Source organism: Coregonus clupeaformis, chromosome 5, assembly GCF_020615455.1.
Source record: "Coregonus clupeaformis isolate EN_2021a chromosome 5, ASM2061545v1, whole genome shotgun sequence".
Taxonomy (NCBI): domain Eukaryota; kingdom Metazoa; phylum Chordata; class Actinopteri; order Salmoniformes; family Salmonidae; genus Coregonus; species Coregonus clupeaformis.
Genome location: NC_059196.1, coordinates 40,676,960 through 40,698,529, shown reverse-complemented (window position 1 = coordinate 40,698,529; position 21,570 = coordinate 40,676,960). Strand labels below are relative to the sequence as shown.

Here is a 21,570-nt window from a genome sequence, read left to right as displayed (position 1 = left end):
GGAGGCCACGAGCGTTGAGCCGGCACACTCCGTCCTGGCTGCATGCCCACCTTAGCACGACACGTGCGTGGTGCTAGCACATGACGTACAGGACTGTGCCGGAACACTCGCGGCACAGTACGCAGCTCCGCATAACCCGGAACCTGCCCAGTCTCACGCTGCCTAGCCTGAGTACGGGGAGTTGGCTCTGCTCTACCTCTAGGCTCCGCCAACCACCCTTCCAGCCCCCCAAACCTGGTGGGTGGCCTCCTCTCCAAGATCGCCGATGCGCCCTGTAGCTGCCTCCAGCAGCCCCGTCGTCCACGCCGTGTGCCCCCCCCAAAAAAAATTACTTGGGGTTGCCTCTGGCGTGTCCGTCGTCGGCACGGTTGACGCCGTTTCTCCTCTCCTGCCTGGGCCTTTACTTTAGCCCATGGCCCTCTGCCCGCGAATATGTCCTCCCAAGACCACCATTGGCCCACCTGGGACATCGCCAACTCCTCCTGCTTGGCACGCTGCTTGGTCCTTTTATGGTGGGATCTTCTGTCACGATCGTCGTAAGTAACGGACCAAGGCGCAGCGTGATATGCGTACATCTTTTAATGAGTACTTTTCAAACAATAACAAAACGATACGTGAAGTCCTAAGGTTAACAAAACACAAACCTCTCCGGAACAAGATCCCACAAATGACAAGTGCAAAACAGGCTGCCTAAGTATGGTTCCCAATCAGAGACAACAAGCCACAGCTGCCTCTGATTGGGAACCACCCCGGCCAACATAGAAACACATGAACTAGAACATGAACATAGAACACTATAACATAGAACCTACACACCCTGGCTCAACATAAGAGTCCCCAGAGCCAGGGCGTGACAGCAGGAGGCCTTTTGCCTTTTGGTAGGCCGTCATTGTAAATAAGAATTTGTTCTTAACTGACTTGCCTAGTTAAATAAAATAAAATAAATAGTTACTCTGCATTCTTGGTAAAAGGCACAGTGTTCACTTAACGTAAATGTCAGGGAGATTAAGAATGGCTGTTCAGATCTGCAATAGTGCTGCCTTTTGGGAGAATGACACCTGACGCATACCTGAATAGGTAACAGGTGTGTGTTTGTTACAGGTGCACAGTTACAGAGTGTGTATGTGTTCTAGATGGGTCTGGGAAGGTGTATAGGAGCCCAATATAAAAGATGATGATGATTATGGAGGAAGGTTTAATGTCCAGATATGAGAAGTGTATTAACCCAGTGTGACAGGGTATCCAGTGGTGACAGATTAGCCCATTGCCAACTCTCCAGCCCCTCTCACAGCCAAGTCCAGCCCAATCCCCCAATATACATCTTAGAGTGTGTGTGTGTCTCTGTGTGTGTCTGTGTATCTTGGTTAGGGACTGGGACCCGAATTATCTGTGTGTATCTTACTGTCTCTCTCTTTCTTTGGAGAACTGAAGAGAGACGGTGTGTGTGTGTGTGTTCATTTCCTGAATGAGTGACTGGCGTGTATGTGTGCATTTGTTCCCTGGATGACTAACTGCAGAGTGTGCTTGTGTGTATCTCTATCTCCCTCTATGGATGAGTGACATTGGAGTGTGTGTGTATACAGTAAAGGAAAAAAGTATTTGATCCCCTGCTGATTTTGTATGTTTGCCCACTGACAAAGACATGATCAGTCTATAATTGTAATGGTAGGTTTATTTGAACAGTGAGCGACAGAATAACAAAAAAATCCAGAAAAACGCATGTCAAAAATGTTATAAATTGATTTGCATTTTGATGAGGGAAATAAGTATTTGACCCCTCTGCAAAACATGACTTAGTACTTGGTGGCAAAACCCTTGTTGGCAATCACAGAGGTCAGACGTTTCTTGTAGTTGGCCACCAGGTTTGCACACATCTCAGGAGGGATTTTGTTCCACTCATCTTTGCAGATCTTCTCCAAGTCATTAAGGTTTCGAGGCTGATGTTTGGCAACTCGAACCTTCAGCTCCCCTCCACAGATTTTCTATGGGATTAAGGTCTGGAGACTGGCTAGGCCACTGACAAAGAAATGATCAGTCTATAATTTTAATGGTAGGTTTATTTGAACCGTGAGAGACCAGAAAATCACATGTCAAAAATGTTATAAATTGATTTGCATTTTAAAGAGGGAAATAAGTATTTGACCCCTTCTCAATCAGAAAGATTTCTGGCTCACAGGTGTCTTTTTTACAGGTAATGAGCTGAGATTAGGAGCACACTCTTAAAGGGAGTGCTCCTAATCTCAGTTTGTTACCTGTATAAAAGACACCTGTCCACAGAAGCAATCAATCAATCAGATTCCAAACTCTCCACCATGGCCAAGACCAAAGAGCTCTCCAAGGATGTCAGGGACAAGATTGTAGACCTACACAAGGCTGGAATGGGCTACAAGACCATCGCCAAGCAACTTGGTGAGAAGGTGACAACAGTTGGTGTGATTATTCACAAATGGAAGAAACACAAAAGAACTGTCAATCTCCCTCGGCCTGGGGCTCCATGCAAGATATCACCTCGTGGAGTTGCAATGATCATGAGAACAGTGAGGAATCAGCCCAGAACTACACGGGAGGATCTTGTCAATGATCTCAAGGCAGCTTGGTAACACACTAATTGGTAACACACTACGCCGTGAAGGACTGAAATCCTGCAGTGCCCGCAAGGTCCCCCTGCTCAAGAAAGCACATATACAGGGCCACCTGAAGTTTGCCAATGAACATCTGAATGATTCAGAGGAGAACTGGGTGAAAGTGTTGTGGTCAGATGAGACCAACTCGCCGTGTTTGGAGGAGGAGGAATGCTGCCTATGTCCCCAAGAACACCATCCCCACCGTCAAACATGGAGGTGGAAACATTTATGCTTTGGGGGTGTTTTTCTGCTAAGGGGACAGGACAACTTCACCGCATCAAAGGGACGATGGACGGGGCCATGTACTGTCAAATCTTTGGTGAGAACCTCCTTCTCTCAGCCAGGGCATTGAAAATGGGTCGTGGATTGGGTATTCCAGCATGACAATGACCTAAAACACACGGCCAAGGCAACAAAGGAGTGGCTCAAGAAGAAGCACATTAAGGCCCTGGAGTGGCCTAGCCAGTCTCCAGACCTTAATCCCATAGAAAATCTGTGGAGGGAGCTGAAGGTTCGAGTTGCTAAACGTCAGCCTCGAAACCTTAATGACTTGGAGAAGATGTGCAAAGAGGAGTGGGACAAAATCCCTCCTGAGATGTGTGCAAACCTGGTGGCCAACTACAAGAAACGTCTGACCTCTGTGATTGCCAACAAGGGTTTTGCCACCAAATACTAAGTCATGTTTTGCAGAGGGTCAAATACTTATTTCCCTCATTAAAATGCAAATCGATTTATAACATTTTTGACATGCGTTTTTCTGGATATTTGTTTTGTTATTCTGTCTCTCACTGTTCAAATAAACCTACCATTAAAATTATAGACTGATCACGTCTTTGTCAGTGGGCAAACGTACAAAATCAGCAGGGGATCAAACACTTTTTTCCCTCACTGTGTGTGTATGTATATATATATATATATATATATATATATATATATATATATATATATTGCAGGTGTGGTGTATGTGTGTCTCTGGTTGAGTGACTTTGTTGTGTGTGTGTACACCTCTGTATTGTGCATCAGTGACCTGTTGGCTAATCCCATCCTGCTATAGAAGCTTATGTATGTATTACTGGCTGAATAATTATATTAATTTAAATCTGCCTCCCTCTTTTGTTCTGCTATCTCCAACATGCAGCCTGGTGTGTGTGTGTGTGGAAGCTGCAGTCCCACAAGGCTCTCTCCATCTCTTTGCTTTTTATTCTTCTGCTTTTCAGCCCCCATATGGCTTTTACTTGTGTGTGTGAGAGAATGTGGTACTGTTTCTCACTCTCGCTCCCTTTCTCCCTTGAGCGTCTCGTCTCCTCCCTAGCTTCCCCTGGGGCTGTGTAATTCTCTCGCATGTCCCTCCCCCCACACTTGCTGGCTCATAGTACTAGTCTCTTGTCCAGACATTGTGAGGCAACAAGTCCAACGTTCTCAGTCTGTCTGCCCTCCCTCTCTCCCTCCGTCTCATACCTCTGTTCCCTTGCAATCACCCCACTGCAGAGTGCCTGTCCTTGGCTCTCTCTGTCCATCCTTCCTTTATTTTCTTGCTATCTCTCCACCACAGAGATCTCTCTCGTTCCCCCTCTCTGTCTCTGTCTCTCTCTGTCTTTCCATGGCAGTAGCGTGGTGAGTGGTCTGGTCCACTGTGGTAGACGGTAGAATGCTCCAAATCACCATGTCCTTCACCCTCCTACCATTACTACCACTGGTCCTGTCCCTGCCAACACACAGGGAGAGAGATGGAGAAGACAAGGACGTGGTTATATTGCCCATGTCCTCTAATCCTGTGGACCCCAGGAAGAGCAGCTGCTGCATGAGCAACAGCTAATGGGGATTCTAATAAAGAAATAAAAAACAACCATCAAAATAGTAGAAGGAATGAGAATGTAGCAAAACAATAGATAATATGAGAAAAGGGGTGTAGTAGTGACATATTGAGATTGAGAGATGGAGAGTGTGGTAGATAGTGAGTGAATGAGAGAGAGTAGCAGAGAGAGGGAGGGTTGGAGAGGAGATCTACAGGCCTTGTTAGCTATTGATCCCATTTAATACTCCTCAGCCACAGCCTAGCCCCCAGGGAGCACCTCCCCTCTGTGTCTCTCTCTGCCTCCCTCCCCTCTGTAGTTGGTTCTGGAGCTTATTTAAAAGATATGAAAGAAATGGCAAAATAACATGACCGTATGAATTAACAAATGAGGTGATCAACAAACGCGGAATAGAACAGATGAGGTGTGGAATGAGAATGGGCGTCCAGTCTCTCCAGGCTCTTTACTCCCCTCTTTAAAAAAAACTATTTTCTTCTGTCAGGTGCTTTACTTTGTTCTGATCTTTATTTCCATGGCAGAGCTCATTCCAGCTTCATGATCCGATCAATAATTTGCATTATGGGATGGAGGGGACACCAGGACACACACACACACACACACACACACTAAAAAACAACTGTATACACGCATGCTTATACAAATGCATAGCCTTCACAGACATGTTAATAAAAATGCACATATGAGAGTACCAAAATGTGCATGAATACACATAAATGCACACATTCTGTCGTCTGCTCTCCCTCTCTGCATGGCTGTCACCTCTTTATGATGGCTTTGTTTTGGAGCGCAGGTTTGAAAATGTCAAGCTCGTTCAGATTTATACTGCACCTGCCAGACGTCACAGGAATTAATAACCAGGCCATAGCACTGACCAGCTCCATCTCTCTCTCACCCAACAAACGCGCATACACTCAAATGACTTATGTTTTCACTACTATGTATGTGTGTGTGTGTGTGTGTGTGCTGCTGGTGGATAGGACTATTGAAAGTTAATCACTATTAAGAATGTCAGAGAGCCTGATTAAAGCAATAGTTCATAAACGTTTAACTGCGGCACCCGACTCATAATGTAGACGAACAATAACACACACGCAAACCAAATCATTGGCATTTTCTAATTTTCGGGGTGATATTAATATATTGTGTGTGTGCGTGTGTGGCTCTTTCTGGGTTTCAGTGTGAAATAATTGTGTGTTCAGATGTGTGGCTGGATGGAACAATATTTAATAGGGCCATGATGATAACTATTAAAACAAGACGACCTGAAAGAAAACGTGACACAAGTCTTAATTACAGTGGAGAGAAAGAGAGCGGGAGAAGGGACACAGTGGTGGGCAGTGAGGGGGAGAGCGAGAATGGACACTGGGGTGGGCAGTGAGGGGGAGAGCGAGAATGGACACTGGAGTGGGCAGTGAGGGGGAGAGAGAGAATGGACACTGGGGTGGGCAGTGAGGGGAGCGAGAGAATGGACACTGGGGTGGGCAGTGAGGGGGGAGAGAGAATGGGCAGTGAGGTGGGAGAGCGAGAATGGACACTGGGGTGGGCAGTGAGGTGGGAGAGCGAGAATGGACACGGGTGGGCAGTGAGGGGGAGAGTGAGAATGGACACGGGTGGGCAGTGAGGGGTTGAGAGAGAGAACGGGCACTGGGGTGGGCAGTGAGGGGTTGAGAAAGAGAACGGACACTGGGGTGGGCAGTGAGGGGTTGAGAAAGAGAACGGACACTGGGGTGGGCAGTGAGGAGTTGAGAGAAAGAGAACGGACACTGGGGTGGGCAGTGAGGGGTTGAGAGAGAATGGACACGGGGTGGGCAGTGAGGGGGAAGAGAATGGACAATGGGGTGGGCAGTGAGGGGAGGAGAGAGAGAGGGAGAGAGAGAATGGACACTGGGGTGGGCAGTGAGGGAGAAAGATTGAAAGAGAGAGGTAGAAAGACCGATGGGAGATTGGTGGTGGGAGAAAAAGAGAAGAATGTTGAAAAGGAGGTTGATTAGGGAATAGAGGGAGAGAAGGAGGGAGTAGAGAGAGATGGAGGGAGGGAGTAGAGAGAGGTGGAGGGAGGGAGTAGAGAGAGGTGGAGGGAGGGAGTAGAGAGAGGTGGAGGGAGGGAGTAGAGAGAGGTGGAGGGAGGGAGTAGAGAGAGGTGGAGGGAGGGAGATAAATTAGATGGGGAAAGGAGCAGACTTGTGTTTCTGATTTTCATATCTACAGCTCTGTTGTGTGGGAAAGGGGTGTCCATTTCTCTCCGATTTCTCTCGCCATCTCTCATTCAAATATTAATTTAACATATGGTAAATAAACTCAAAACATGTCTTTCATCTACTGTCTCACCCCTTTCCTCTTGCACCTATTCATGTAGATGTTTGTGTTTGCCTGTTACCATAAACTATTCATAGGTAACACATTTGTGTCAAGGGTTTAATATGAATGTGCATAATCCGATTTCTCTCTGGCTTTCTCTCTCATCCTCTCTCAGTATTCTCCTCCAGAGGGACTACAGTTTCCTGCGGGACATTAATGTGTGGAACCCGTTTGTGACCGTTGGTGTGTACCTCTCCACCCTGTCTGCTGCCATGAGTAACCTGATAGGGGCTTCCCGCATCCTCTAGGCCCTGGCACGGGACGACCTGTTTGGTTGGTACACCTATGTCCTCCTCTTTCTTGCTCTCCCCCCTTATTATTTTTCTTTATAGCTTCTTCTCTCTCCCCTCTCACTGGCATTGTGTGTGGATAGGGGAGATTAATAGCGGTACTAAGCAGGGTTCCCCTGTAGAGTGGGCAGCTGTAGCAGAGCAGATGAGATGACTCAGAACCATACTGAACCCAACTGACAGTGACTCAGCTCTGGATCACTAGAAATGCCTTTCAGGAGTTAAAAATATATTTTAGCTTATGGGTTTTGTCGTCTTTGCCTTGTTGACTGTTTGGTTAAAGGTGTTTGTAACTTCAAATGAAGTTCGTATCGTGTGTGTGTGTGTGTGTGTGTCATTCATACCTGGTGCATGCTGCTTAACCTTGCCACTGTCCTACACCCACTGGGTAATGGATCCCCTAGTATAGTGTAACACACATACACACCTCTATCTGCTCTGTCTTCGCTCTCCTCCCTTCCTCTCCTCTCCCCTTCTCTTTTATTTTCCTCCCTCACTCCATCCCCTGTCCTTGGCTGCATTGATTTGAGTTGAAAGTCTTTAATTTAATTCATTTCATGTATCAACTGTGAAATGTGGTCCTAAACTTTAATTCCCTCCATCTTGCTCCTTCTCCACTTCCCTCTTGCTCTCACATGTTCTCTCTTTTTCTCTCTCCCCCCTCTCTCTCTCTCCCCCCTCTCTCTCTCCCCCCTCTCTCTCTCTCCCCCCTCTCTCTCTCTCCCCCCTCTCTCTCTCTCCCCCTCTCTCTCGCTCTCTCCCCCTCTCGCTCTCTCCCCTCAATAATCTCTGATCAGGTCAGATTAAGGAAAGGTAGATGGAGATAGGAGAGAGGAGAAAGGTAGATGGAGAGAGGAGAGGGGTAGATGGAGAGAGGAGAGAGGTAGATGGAGAGAGGAGAGAGGATAAGGGTAGATGGAGAGAGGAGAGAGGTAGATGGAGATAGGAGAAGGGTAGATGGAGAGAGGAGAGAGGAGAGGGGTAGATGGAGAGAGGAGAAAGGTAGATGGAGAGAGGAGAAAGGTAGATGAAGATAGGAGAAGGGTAGATGGAGAGGGGTAGATGGAGAGAGGAGAAAGGTAGATGGAGAGAGGAGAAAGGTAGATGGAGAGAGGAGAAAGATAGATGGAGATAGGAGAAAGGTAGATGGAGATAGGATAGAGGAGAAGGGTAGATGGAGAGAGGAGAAAGGTAGATGGAGAGAGGAGAAAGGTAGATGGAGATAGGAGAAAGGTAGATGGAGATAGGATAGAGGAGAAGGGTAGATGGAGAGAGGAGAAAGGTAGATGGAGATAGGAGAGAGGAGAAGGGTAGATGGAGAGAGGAGAAAGGTAGATGGAGATAGGAGAGAGGAAGGGTAGATGGAGAGAGAAGGGAAGTCATTTGAGAGTACTGAGAATTGGCCAAGACATAATAAGAAAATGAGATCAGGGATGAGAGGAGGCGAGAGATGGGAGGGTAAAGATACAAAGAGAGAGAAAAAGAGGAGGTGGAGGTGGAGAGAGCTCTGATAATGACTGGCTAGTCAAAGACTCTTCTAGAAGGGAGTGTTAAAGGCTAAATGGCTTGTCTTTCTCTCTTCCTCTCTCATCCCTGGAGTGGGGGAGTAATTAGAGGGAATTGTTAGCCTGTATCAGAGCTCATTGACTCCCTAGTCCTCTCTCTCTCTCTCCCTCTCTCTCTCTCTCTCTCTCTCTCTCTCTCTCTCTCTCTGCCATTTCAATGATTCACTGATGACACAAGTGTGATTCTAATCTCAATCCATGTTAAACAATCTCAGACGCGAGGGAGGGAGCGAGGGAGGGAGCGAGGGAGGGGTAGAAAAGAGGGAGAGCAGGAAGGAGGGTGAAAGAAGGTGGTAGAGAAAAACGGAGATGGATATAGGGCAGACAAGTCATGCATCAATTCAAACTGATCCAGATGATATTTGAGGAAGAGGGAGACCATGACACTGATTTTGAAGCCCCTCTATCTTTGTGATCTGACCTTTTAGTAAAGGGCTGTGTGATGGTAGTGATAACTCAGCCTCTCAGAATAGCTTGATGATTACCATGGGTTTACATGGACTGGACATACAACACGAAGACAACTGACCTGACCTGATCTATCTCTCACTCACTCACTCACACAGAGTGAGACAGAGACACACAGACAGACACACACATAAGATGGTGTTGTGCAGTAGCAGGCCCAGAAGTTGTCCATGCTGGCCTGTGGCTGAGGGCTCAGTTAATAGCTAATTAATGCTCTTGTAAAAGAGCCTCCCAGGGGAGAACTGGGGAGACTGACTCTCACTGACTTTGTTGTGGAGGTCAGAGGAGAAACTATTCCTCCCCTCCATCCCTCTCTTTCTCTCTCTCCATCTCTCTTTCTTCTCTCTCCTTCTCTCAATCTGTAGTTGGTGTTGTTCACAGGGAAGTTGAACACCATCGCCAGCATTGTAACCATCTTCTTCCTGCTGGTCTACGCAGCTGTGGACCTGGCCTGTGGCTCTGGAGTGGGCCTCAGCTCCTAACTTCAGGTACTAAATCAATTTTTATTTATCACACACACCGAATACAACTGGTGTAGACTTTACAATTAAATGCTTGCTTACAAACCTTTCCCAACGATGCAGAGTTTAAAAAATAATAATGCAAAATCAAATAGTAACTAACAAGAGGAATAAAATAAAATACACAAGAATGGACCTATATACAGGGAGTACCAGTACCAGATCAATGTGCAGAGGTACGAGGTACTTGAGGTAGATATGTATATGAAGGCAGGATAAAGTGACTAGGCATCAGGATAGATAATAATCGAGTAAAATAAAGAACGGAGTAGCAGCAGCAGGTGATGAGTGTAAAAGTGTGTGTGTGTATGTTTGTGTTGCGTCGGTGTGTGCGCATGCGTATGTAGTGTTTGAATGTATGAGGTGACATTGTAGTGTGTATATAAAGTCTAGTTAGTGTGCATAGGGTCAGTGCAAGATAGTCAGTGCAGATAGTTTGGGTACCATTAATTGACTATTTAGCTGTCTGGCTATTTAGCAGTTTTCTGGCTTGAGGGTAGAAGCTGTCTCGGAGCCTCTTGGTCCGAGAGCCGATGCTCCGGTAACGTTTGCCAGACGCTGGCTGGAGTCTTTGGGTGGCTGGAGTCTTTGGGTGGCTGGAGTCTTTGGGTGGCTGGAGTCTTTGGAAATGTTTTACACACGCAGACACACACACACACACACACACACACACACACAAGTAGTGTTGTGACAGTAATTGAATAACTAACCTACAGTTATGGATGAAGACATCATGAAAATAAAATAACTGTCAAAACTGTTTAAATAGGACTACATTCATTTTAGGAGTTTTAGATCTTTTTTTAATTAACCTTATTTTCATGTAGATAAACTTTACCTAATAGCGGGAGTGTTTACTAATGATTATAACCTACCCCAACCTGGAATGTTGTTCTAATTTGATACAAAATATATCCTTTTTTTTTTTTTTTTTTGTATATATATATATATATATATATTTTTTTTTTTTTTATTTTTTTTTGGGGGGGTGGATCAGCTTAATATTGCAGATAGATTGTATCTTCTATCAATGTAATTGTCTGCATCACTTCCAATCACTTTTTTTTATATATATTCCCCTTTATTACTTTTCAACCCCACCATTCTTTCCCTACTTGGAGTAAATTAGTGAACAACAACGCCCAGGCCTCTACTTCCGGTCTATACTTACTATCTACACCTTATGGACAGAGTTAATTTTACAATAATTCTATATCTATATATATATATATATATATATATATATATATATATATATATTTATTTTTTTGCTCCTGAACTTCTTCTACTCTCAACCTCTCCGATCATTTTCATGATGTCCATCCGGTTTGCTTCTAAATGCCATATCTTTCTAACTGTGCTCTTTCCCAAAAGCTCCCAACATACAACCTATATACTTATTATGGACACAGTATGCTTACATTATTAGCTATCTTTGTTATTATTTGTTGTTATTTGTTATTAGTCCCATCCTTCAACTCTATTCAATACCTCCCATCTATCTCTTAACACCATCCATATAGGATTTCTATTTGCCATATATATTTCAACCATACTGTGATGTTTTACAAAAGTTCTGAACCTTTCTATTCTCATTGCTTCTACAGATTGTGAATTAAAAATAAACATTTTTGCTAAAAGTATTATTATATTATTGATTGATTGACTATGACTTTTCAGATCACCCAGTAATGCTATCTGCAAGGTTAGTTCCAGGTAAATATTGCAATCCTTTAGCCATTCCTGGACCTGTGTCCAAAAACAAGCTACAAATGGACAGAACCAAAACAAATGATCTAATGATTCTATCTCTTCACAGCAAAATCTGCAGAGCTGGGAAGATTGTATCCCCCATATAAATAACATTCTATTGGTAGCAAGAATTTTATATAATAATTTAAATTGAAAGATTCTAATTTTTGAATCCGGTGTCGTTTTTGCGTGTCAGTTCATAAACACTATGCCATGGGATCGGTACGTCAAAGATCTCTTCCCAACTATTTTGCAATCTATATGGGACTGCTGTCAATCCTTTGGTCCTTAAGTGAAACTGATATACTTTTTTATTTATCACAGTTTTCCTTAACCAATTATGTTCTTTAATGCAAGGCCGACAGACAAGTTCCTTACTTTCTCCCCCTTCAACTTTCCTCTTCCACTTTTGCGGTAAGGCTGCAATTATTTGGTTGTAATTTTGGGTAGAGCAGACATTTCCATATGTTTTTGTTAGCTGCATGTGCGACATAACTCCACCAGTCCTACCGATGATATCATTTACGAAGATTATACCTTTTTTAAAACATTCTGTCAAAAAATAAAGTTTTTTTGTCAATTAGTATATTTGAATTTAACCACAATATTTGTTGCATTATTTGTTCTGTCGTTTCTGGAGGATTAAATTGAAATTGCAACCAACTTTCTATGGCTTGTTTTAGAAATAGTGACATTTGGGAGATTATTTCCTTTTCAAATAACTGAAAGTGAGAGGTTGTAATCTGAATAAAGGGAAAAAGGCCTTTCTTGAACAGTGGGTGAGACAATCTTACTAATTTGCTTGAGAACCAGTTCGGATTTAAGTATAACTTTTGGATGACTGAAGATTTTAGTGATAGGTCTAATGCTTTAATATTTAATAATTTCTGTCCTCCGAATTCATATTCATTATATAAATATGCTCTTTTAATTTTGTCTGGCTTGCCGTTCCAAATACAATTGAATATTTTTTTCTCATATAATTTAAAAAACTGTTTGCTAGGCGTAGGCAAGACCATAAGCAAATAGGTAAACTGGGATAATACTAAAGAGTTAATCAGGGTGATTTTCCCACAAATTGACAGGTATTTTCCTTTCCATGGTAGTAAGATCTTATCTATTTTTGCTAACTTTCTATTAAAATTTATTGAAGTGAGATCATTTATTTCCTTTGGGATATGTATTCCGAGTATATCCACATCACCATCAGACCATTTTATTGGTAAACTACATGGTAATGTAAAAATTGTATTTTTTAGTGATCCAATACGTAATATAGTACATTTGTCATAATTTGGTTTTAATCCAGAGAGGTTAGAAAATGTATCTAGATCCTCTATGAGGCTGTGGAGGGATTCTAGTTGTGGATCTAGAAAATACAAAATATTTTCTTAATTTATAGACTAATCAATGCTGATCATGCCCGGTCCTGGCCAATATGCCACCCTAGGCGAGACAAAAAAAACCTGCTGTCCTTATAATAGTTCCTCACAGTATTTGAACAAATCTTTCCAACACTCTCCCCCTCGATAATCAGCATCGCTGATAAATACAGTGCATTTGGAACATATTTGGACCCCTTCACTTTTTCCACATTTTGTTACATTACAGCCTTATTCTAAAATGGATTATATAGTTTTTTTTCCTCATCAATCTACACACAATACCCCATAATGACAAAGCAAAAACAGGTTTTTAGAAATGTTTGCAAATGTACTAAAAATAGAAAACTGAAATATCACATTTACATAAGTATTCAGACCCTTTACTCAGTACTTTGTTGAAGCACCTTTGGCAGCGATTATAGCCCAGAGTCTTCTTGGGTATGACGCTACAATCTTGGCACACCTGTATTTGGGGAGTTTCTCCCATTCTTCTCTGCAGATCCTCTCAAGCTCTGTCAGGTTGGATGGGGAGCGTCGCTGCACAGCTATTTTCAGGTCTCTCCAGAGATGTTAGATCGGATTCAAGTCCAGGCTCTGCCTGGGCCACTCAAGGACATTCAGAGACTTGTCCCGAAGCCACTCCTGCATTGCTTTTATGGGGGTGTGCAAGTTCGCTGATTCTCTCTATAGGCCTATATGTCCATTCAGAAAGTTTCCTAAAGTAACCTGTCTGGACTCCATCTCTTTAATAAGAATCAAACACTCCTGTCATGATTTAATTTCGTAAAAGGCCTATTTTCAGTAGCTTAGGCTACATTATTTCTCTCATTACGGCATCCTCTCTTTGAATAACAGTCGATATTTCAGGAAAAGTCGAAGAAAAAACTGTTTGAATGGTTTTGTGTGTCAATAGGATCTGTATATATTTTTTTATGTATACGCTGAATAGGTCAAGTTTGGAATACCTTTATTGTGTCAATACAAAAATGTGACAAGCATTTGTTGATTAAAACTTACAGTATAAATAATAATCTGAATAATAATAATACTGAAATGCCATGATAATAACGAAGTGTAATGGCTTGTTTTAAATAGGTTTTGTTAAGAAGCATATCCATGTAAACAAGTGTACAAACAGAATTGAGTGTGTTAGTGTTCCACAGTGTGTGCCAGCTGGGTTTCGTGGCCACGTGCTAATTAAGACATAAACTGGCCACTGCTCCCAGCTGCACATCTGAGAGGGACTGAAGATAGGTTTGTGTGTTGAATCTGGTGAATCCTCAAATGTTGATGTATGCTAGGGCTGCACAATTAATCTAATTTTAATCAAAATTGCGATATTCACATGTGAAATATCCACAGCACACACACAAAGACCCACTCCCTTTCACTCAAGCAGGCAGCACAGTTCAGTTAGTCTTAGAGCAATGATTATCTAGATAATCATATCGTGCAGCTCTAATGTATGCTGTTAATGATCTGTGCCTGGGTTGGTATGTGGACACATCTGGGTATCACAACTCATTTTTCATAGAGGAGACACTATCTCTAGAGGTTGCTGCATCCCTGTACTTCTCTGTCCATATCAGTGCTTGTCCATGTGTCAAGGGTATATAAAGTTAAAACATTTATATATAGTTCACCAAACTTTTCCCTCTCTCCGTATCTCCCTCCCTATTGGCCGACGGGATTCGGCTGGGGGCTGATAAGGCGCGTGGTTGGCTGGCTGCTGTGGGGCACTTCCTAAATTCTATTAGCCTGTTGTTTCTGCTGTTGTCGCAGGGCGGGTTTTGGGTGTTTGTTTGTTGTGTTCCCTGCGCCTCTTTCCAGGCGAAAATAATTTTAAGCCATTTAGTGCTGCTCTCCCCTGAGAACTGCTCTGTAATTAGCATAACAAATTTAGCAGAAACATTTCCTCTTTCCCCTAAATTTGGCACACGGGTGTTTTAGCTGACAGGGAGGGGGAGTGGGGCTGCTAAATTATGATGTAGCGGAAGAGCTGTCTGCTTGTTAAGTGTGTGTGTGTGTGTGTGTGTGAGAAAAGAGGGTAAAGGGGTGTGTGAAATGGCGTGTGAAAATATGTGTGTGTTTTATCTGTGTCCCCTAAACGTGTCCACTGTGTCCAACACACTCCTCTTCATCTTTCTGAATTTGTGTGTTTGGGAATGTGTGTTTTTAAAGGGGCTGTTGGCTGCAGCTTTATCCGTAAATGTCTCCAGTTTTCCAGAGCGCTCCTCTGGGTCAGTATGTTCTACTACTGATGGGACTAACTACTGGGTTTAGACTACAGAACAGGGCTGAGTGGGTTAGACACACACACACTATGTTTTTGGGGAAGACTTGAAGGCCAGGCTCTGTTATTAACATGCAGTCAGTCAGTGTATTGTCACTCTTAGTGTACATTTTGTGAAGGTTACTCTAATTACTTCTGAATGATATGACATAATGTGTGAATGAGCACTCACTGACGTTGTATTTATAGATCTGCCAGCTTTGTGTGCACTTAAGTCAAGTGTGTGTGTGTGTGTGTGTGTGTGTGTGTGTGTGTGTGTGTGTGTGTGTGTGTGTGTGTGTGTGTGTGTGTGTGTGTTTGCAGAGTGAGGGTGTTTTAAGGTGATGGTTGGCCATAGCACAGTTATGTCCTCTAATCATGACGTGTCTTTTGGCTGGCCGCCGGGTCCCCTCTCTCTCCCTCGCTCTATGTACTTGATGGTGGACATTTTGGTTTTCGCTGATGTCAGCTAAGTGACATCAGTCATTGGGAAATGATTGGGATGCGGGAGAGGTGGGGGGAGACATGGGGAGTGCCAGAGATCCACTGCCACTAATGAGAGAGGGATTAAAGAGACTAAAGGAGAGAGCGAAAGAAAGGCAGAGAGAGGGAGAGTAGGCAGGGTGAGCTTTTAACGTAATGGCCCTCTCCAGCAGGGAGGAAGAGAAAGAGAGGAGTGAATGGAGAGTAAGAGGGACTTTTAGAGAGGGGGGTGTAAGATTGAAAAGTAAGACATTGGGGGTGACATAAATGATGTGAAATTAGAGCTAAAACAAATGGAAAGTGGGGAGAGAAAGTTGAGCAAACGGTAGGGGCAAAAAGAGCTACACTATATATACAAAAGTATGTGGACACCCCTTCAAATGAGTGGATTCAGCTACTTCAGCCACACCCATTCCTGACAAGTGTATAAAATCGAGCACACAGCCATTCAATCTCCATAGACAAACATTGGCAGTAGAATGGCCCGTACTGAAGAGCTCAGTGACTTTCAACGTGGCACCGTCATAGGATGCCACCTTTCCAACAAGTTAGTTAGTCAAATTTCTGCTAGAGCTGCCCTGGTCAACTGTAAGTGCTGTTTTTGTGAAGTGGAAATGTCTAGGAGCAACAACGGCTCAGCCACGAAGTGGTAAGCCACACAAGCTCACAGAACGGAACCGGCGAGTACTTGGTTGCAACACTCACTACCGAGTTCCAAACTGCCTCTGGAAGCAACGTCAGCACAAGAACTGTTCATCAGGAGCTTCATGAAATGGGTTTCCATGGCCGAGCAGCCGCACACAACCCAAAGATCACCATGCACAATGCCAAGCATCGGCTGGAGTGGTGTAAAGCTCGCCGGGTTCTCTGGAGTGATGATTCACGCTTCATCATCTGGCAGTCCGACGGACAAATCTGTGTTTGGCAGATGCCAGGAGAATGCTACCTGCCCCAATGCATAGTGCCAACTGTAAAGTTTGGTGGAGGAGGAAAAATGGTCTGGGGCTGTTTTTCATGGTTCGGGCTAGGCCCCTTAGTTCCATTGAAGGGAAATCTTAATGCTACAGCATACAATGACATTCTAGACAATTCTGTGCTTCCAACTTTGTGGCAACAGTTTGGGGAAGGCCCTTTTCTGTTTCAGCATGACAATGCCCCTGTGCAGAAAGCAAAGTCCATACAGAAATGGTTTGTTGAGATCGGTGTGGAAGAACTTGACTGGCCTGCACAGAGCCTAGACCTCAACCCCATCCATGGAACACCTTTATGAATTGGAACGTCGACTGCAAGCCAGGCCTAATCGCCCAACATCAGTGGCCGACCTCACTAATACTCTTGTGACTGAATAGAAGCAAAGTCCCAACATCTAGTGGAAAGCCTTCCCAGAAGAGTGGAGGCTGTTATAGCAGCAAAGGGGGGGACCAACTCCATATTAATGCCCATGACTTTGGAATGAGATGTTCGACGAGCAGGTGTCCACATACTTTTGGTCATGTAGTGTATTTCACTCTCCTCTGGTGATGGAGATGATAGAAAAGGAGAGGAGGATAATGACTGCACCAGTCTTCTCTCTCTATTGCTCTCCCCATCACGTTTTAGCGGGGGCTACGTATCGTTTAGCGCTCGGGTGCGTTCCACTCTGTTAATGAAGCTAAGTGTTTTTGCGTAGCCTAGCGCTCCCAGCTGGGCCCGGCCTGTTCATTCGGATGGTAATTACAGTAGCTAGCCTTAATGGTTGTTTATCTGCTGAAGATGTTATTGCAGGAGATTGGGGTCGCTACGTGATCAATGAGCCTATCTTTTGTCTGCACCTGCCTACGTGGGGGAGCTCAGTCATGACGCACACATGCATCACAAACATACACATGCACATACATACATCAGTCACACTCATTGACACACACATACAGTGCATTCGGAAAGTATTCAGACCTTGACTTTTTCCAAATTGATTAAATTAAAAATGTTTCATCAATCTACACACAATACCTCATAATGACACAGAAAAAACTGGTTTTTAGACATTTTTGCAAATGTATAAAAAAAAAAAAATTGATACCTTATTTACATAAGTATTCAGACCCTTTGCTATGAGACTCGAAATTGAGCTCAGGTGCATCCTGTTTCCATTGATCATCCTTGAGATGTTTTTACAACTTGATTGGAGTCCACCTGTGGTAAATGTAATTGATTGGACATGATTTGGAAAGGCACACACCTGTCTATAAATGCATGCACTCACTAACTGTAAGTCTCTCTGGATAAGAGCGCCTGCTAAATTACTAAAATGTAAAATGTAAAAATGTCCCACAGTTGACAGTACATGTCAGAGCAAAAACCAAGCCATGAGGTCGAAGGAATTGTTCGGAGAGCTTCTGCAGCATTGAAGGTCCCCAAGAACAGTGGCCTCCATTTTCCATTAAATGGAAGAAGTTTGGAACCACCAAGACTCTTCCTAGAGCTGGACAACTGAGCAATCGGGGGAGAAGGGCCTTGTTCAGGGAGGTGACCAAGAAGCAGATGGTCACTCTGACAGAGCTCCAGAGTTCCTCTGTGGAGATGGGAGAACCTTCCAGAAGGACAACCATCTCTGCAGCACTCCACCAATCAGGCCTTTATGGTAGAGTGGCCAGACGGAAGCCACTCCTCAGTAAAAGGCACATGACAGCCCGCTTGGAGTTTGCCAAAAGGCACCTAAAGGACTCTGACCATGAGAAACAAGATTTTCTGGTCTGTTGAAACCAAGATTGAACTTTTGGCCTGAATGCCAAGTGTCACGTCTGGAGGAAACCATGCACCATCCCTACGGTGAAGCATGGTGGTGGCAGCATCATGCTGCGGGGATGTTTTTCAGCGGCAGGGACTGGGAGACTAGTTAGGATCGAGGGAAAGATGAACGAAGCACAGAGAGATCCTTGATGAAAACCTTCTCCAGAGCACTCAGGACATCAGACTGAGCGAAGGTTCACCTTCCAAAAAGACAACGACCCTAAGCACACAGCCAAGACAACGCAGGAGTGGCTCCGGGACAAGTCTCTGAATGTCCTTGAGTTGCCCATCCAGAGCCCGGACTTGAACCCGATCGAACATCTCTGGAGAGACCTGAAAATAGCTGTGCAGCGACGCTACCCATCCAACCTGACAGAGCTTGAGAGGATCTGAAGAGAAGAATGGGAGAAACTCCCCAAATACAGGTGTGCCAAGCTTATAGCGTCATACCCAAGAACACTCAAGGCTGTAACCGCTGCCAAAAGTGCTTCAACAAAGTACTGAGTAAAGGGTCTGAATACTTATGTAAATGTTATATTTCAGTTTTTTTATTTTTAATAAATTAGCAAACATTTCTAACCTGGTTTTGCTTTGTCATTATGGGGTATTGTGTGTAGATTGATAAGGAAAATAAACAATTTAATCAATTTTAGAATAAGGCTGTAATGTAACAAAATGTGGAAAAAGTCAAGGGTTCTGAATACTTTCCCGAAGGCATTGTATATGCCCATGGGGAGAAATGATGGTGCCTATTTAAAACAAGTTGTTTCGTTTTGATTAGAATTATTTATATTGTGGGCCTCCCGAGTGGCGCAGCGGTCTAAGGCACTGCATCGCAGTGCTAGAGGCGTTACTACAGACCCGGGTTCATTCCCGGGTTGTGCCACAACCGGCTGTGGCTGGGAGTCCCATAGGACGATGCCCAATTGGCCCAGCGTCGACTGGGTTAGGGGAGGGTTTGGCCGGTGGGCTTTACTTGGCTCATCACGCCTTAGCGACTCCTTGTGGCAGGCAGGGTGCCTGCAGGCTGACCCCGGTCGCCAGTTGAACAGTGTTTCCTCTGACACATTGGTGCAGCTGGCTTCTGGGTTAAGCGGGCCGGTATTAAGGAGCGCGGTTAGGCGGGTTATGTTTCGGAGGACGCATGACTCCACCTTTGCCTCTCCCGAGCCCGTTGGGGAGTTGCAGCGATGAGACAAGATCGAAAAAGGGGGGGGTAAAGTACAAAAAGTATACCTTTTCAATAATTAATTTCATCTTGCTGATTGACAATGTTTGGCATGTCCATGCTCAGCCATAAAGCATTTTACAGTAGGCCTAGCCCCTATGTCAGTGTGAATGCTATTGAAGCCATTAAATTAATTAGAACAATGTGGACTGCAAATAGGTTCAAGTTAATGCATTTAGCAAAGATAGGTCTACATTTTGTTATTTTGTTTCTATAAGCTATTTAACAAACTATAACGGACTAAATTTGGAATTGGAGTTGATTCCAAGGCAATACATAAAAGACTGTACATACACAACTTGAAGCAACCACACATTTCACAATGGAGCACGTTCTGATTGGCCAGTGAGGGGCCAAGCCTCGACATACCCACAACTTGTTTATTCATCAAAACCCAGCCTTTTCACTCCAATGCCAGCAAGTGCACCGATAATTGTGAGTGAAAATATATTTGACACACCCCTGAACCTATAGCCCTACCGCATGCGCTTAGATTTACCATGCTAAACTACAGGACTGTTTTGCTAGCACAGACTGGAACATGTTCCGGGATTCTTCAGATAGCATTGAGGTGTACACCACATCAGTCACTGGCTTCATCAATAAGTGCATCGATGACATCATCCCCACAGTGGCCGTACGTACATACCCCAACCAGAAGCCATGGATTACAGGCAACATCCGCACTGAGCTAAAGGCTAGAGCTGCCGCTTTCAAGGAGCAGGACTCTAACCCGTACGCTTATAAGAAATCCCGCTATGCCATCCAACGAACCATCAAACAGGCAAAGAGTCAATACAGGACTAAGATTGAATCGTACTACACCGGCTCTGACGCTCGTCGGATGTGGCAGGGCTTGAAAACTATTACAGACTACAAAGGGAAGCACAGCCGCGAGCTGCCCAGTGACACAAGCCTACCAGACGAGCTAAACCACTTCTATGCTCGGCTTGGTTAAGGGCTGTGGGGTTTTGACCACTCAAACCGGTGCACCTACTACCATACCCCGTTCAAAGGCACTTAAATGTTTTATCTTGCCCATTCACCCTCTGAATGGCACACATACACAATCATGTCTCAAAAAAAAATATCCTTATTTAACCTGGCTCCTCCCCTTCATCTACACTGATTTTATGTGGATTTAACAAGTAACATCAATAAGGGATCATAGCTTTCACCTGGATTCACCTAGTCAGTCTGTCATGGAAAGACTAATGTTTTTTTGTATATGCAGTGTGTAGTTTCCTGTCCAAGGTTTATGTCCATTCTAGTATTCTAATTATATGCTCACAAACACATTAACTACCACACACTCATATACTCACTCACTCAAACACATTAACTAACACACACTAATTTACTCTCTCTCAAAATCGCGAGCACACACACAATACATGTACATTACACACTGACCTGTCCACCTTTCTATAGATGCAGTTGAAGTAATTAAGACTGTATGAGTTTGCTCACAAAAACACAGGAGATAATATACCCAATCACTTTCTATACACTAACTCACCTCCAGTTGTTTATCATGCTTAGATAGAGCTTTACGTTCACTTAGATTGCTCATGGGTGTGTGAGCGAGAGTGGGAAAGCGAGAGATAAAAAAAATAAGATAATTTGCTTCTCTAAAAGCACATGCATTTGCAAAGATGTGTGTGTGTGTTCTAAACCCTCTCCCCTCTCCCTCCAGGCCCACTTTCCGTTACTTCACGTGGCACACCTGTGTGCTTGGCATCGTGGGCTGTACTGTCATGATGTTCCTGATCAACTATCTACGCCTCAGCCTCCATCGTCTTCATGCTGCTACTACTGCTACTCATGCACTACCTCAGCCCTACCAGCAGCTGGGGCTATATCAGCCAGGCTCTCATCTTCCACCAGATACACAGTACAGTACACACACACACACACACTTCTGCGCAACATCCACTTCCTCAGCTACATCAGTCTGCAGAACATTATGACATTTACATTTTACATTTTTACATTTACGTCATTTAGCAGACGCTCTTATCCAGAGCGACTTACAAATTGG

The 21,570-nt window shown here is 44.1% G+C and overlaps 1 pseudogene; it reads left to right on the top strand.

The window, feature by feature from the left end:
* Nucleotides 1–21,570, top strand: part of LOC121556714 — a 56,252-nt pseudogene that overhangs the window by 12,607 nt on the left and 22,075 nt on the right.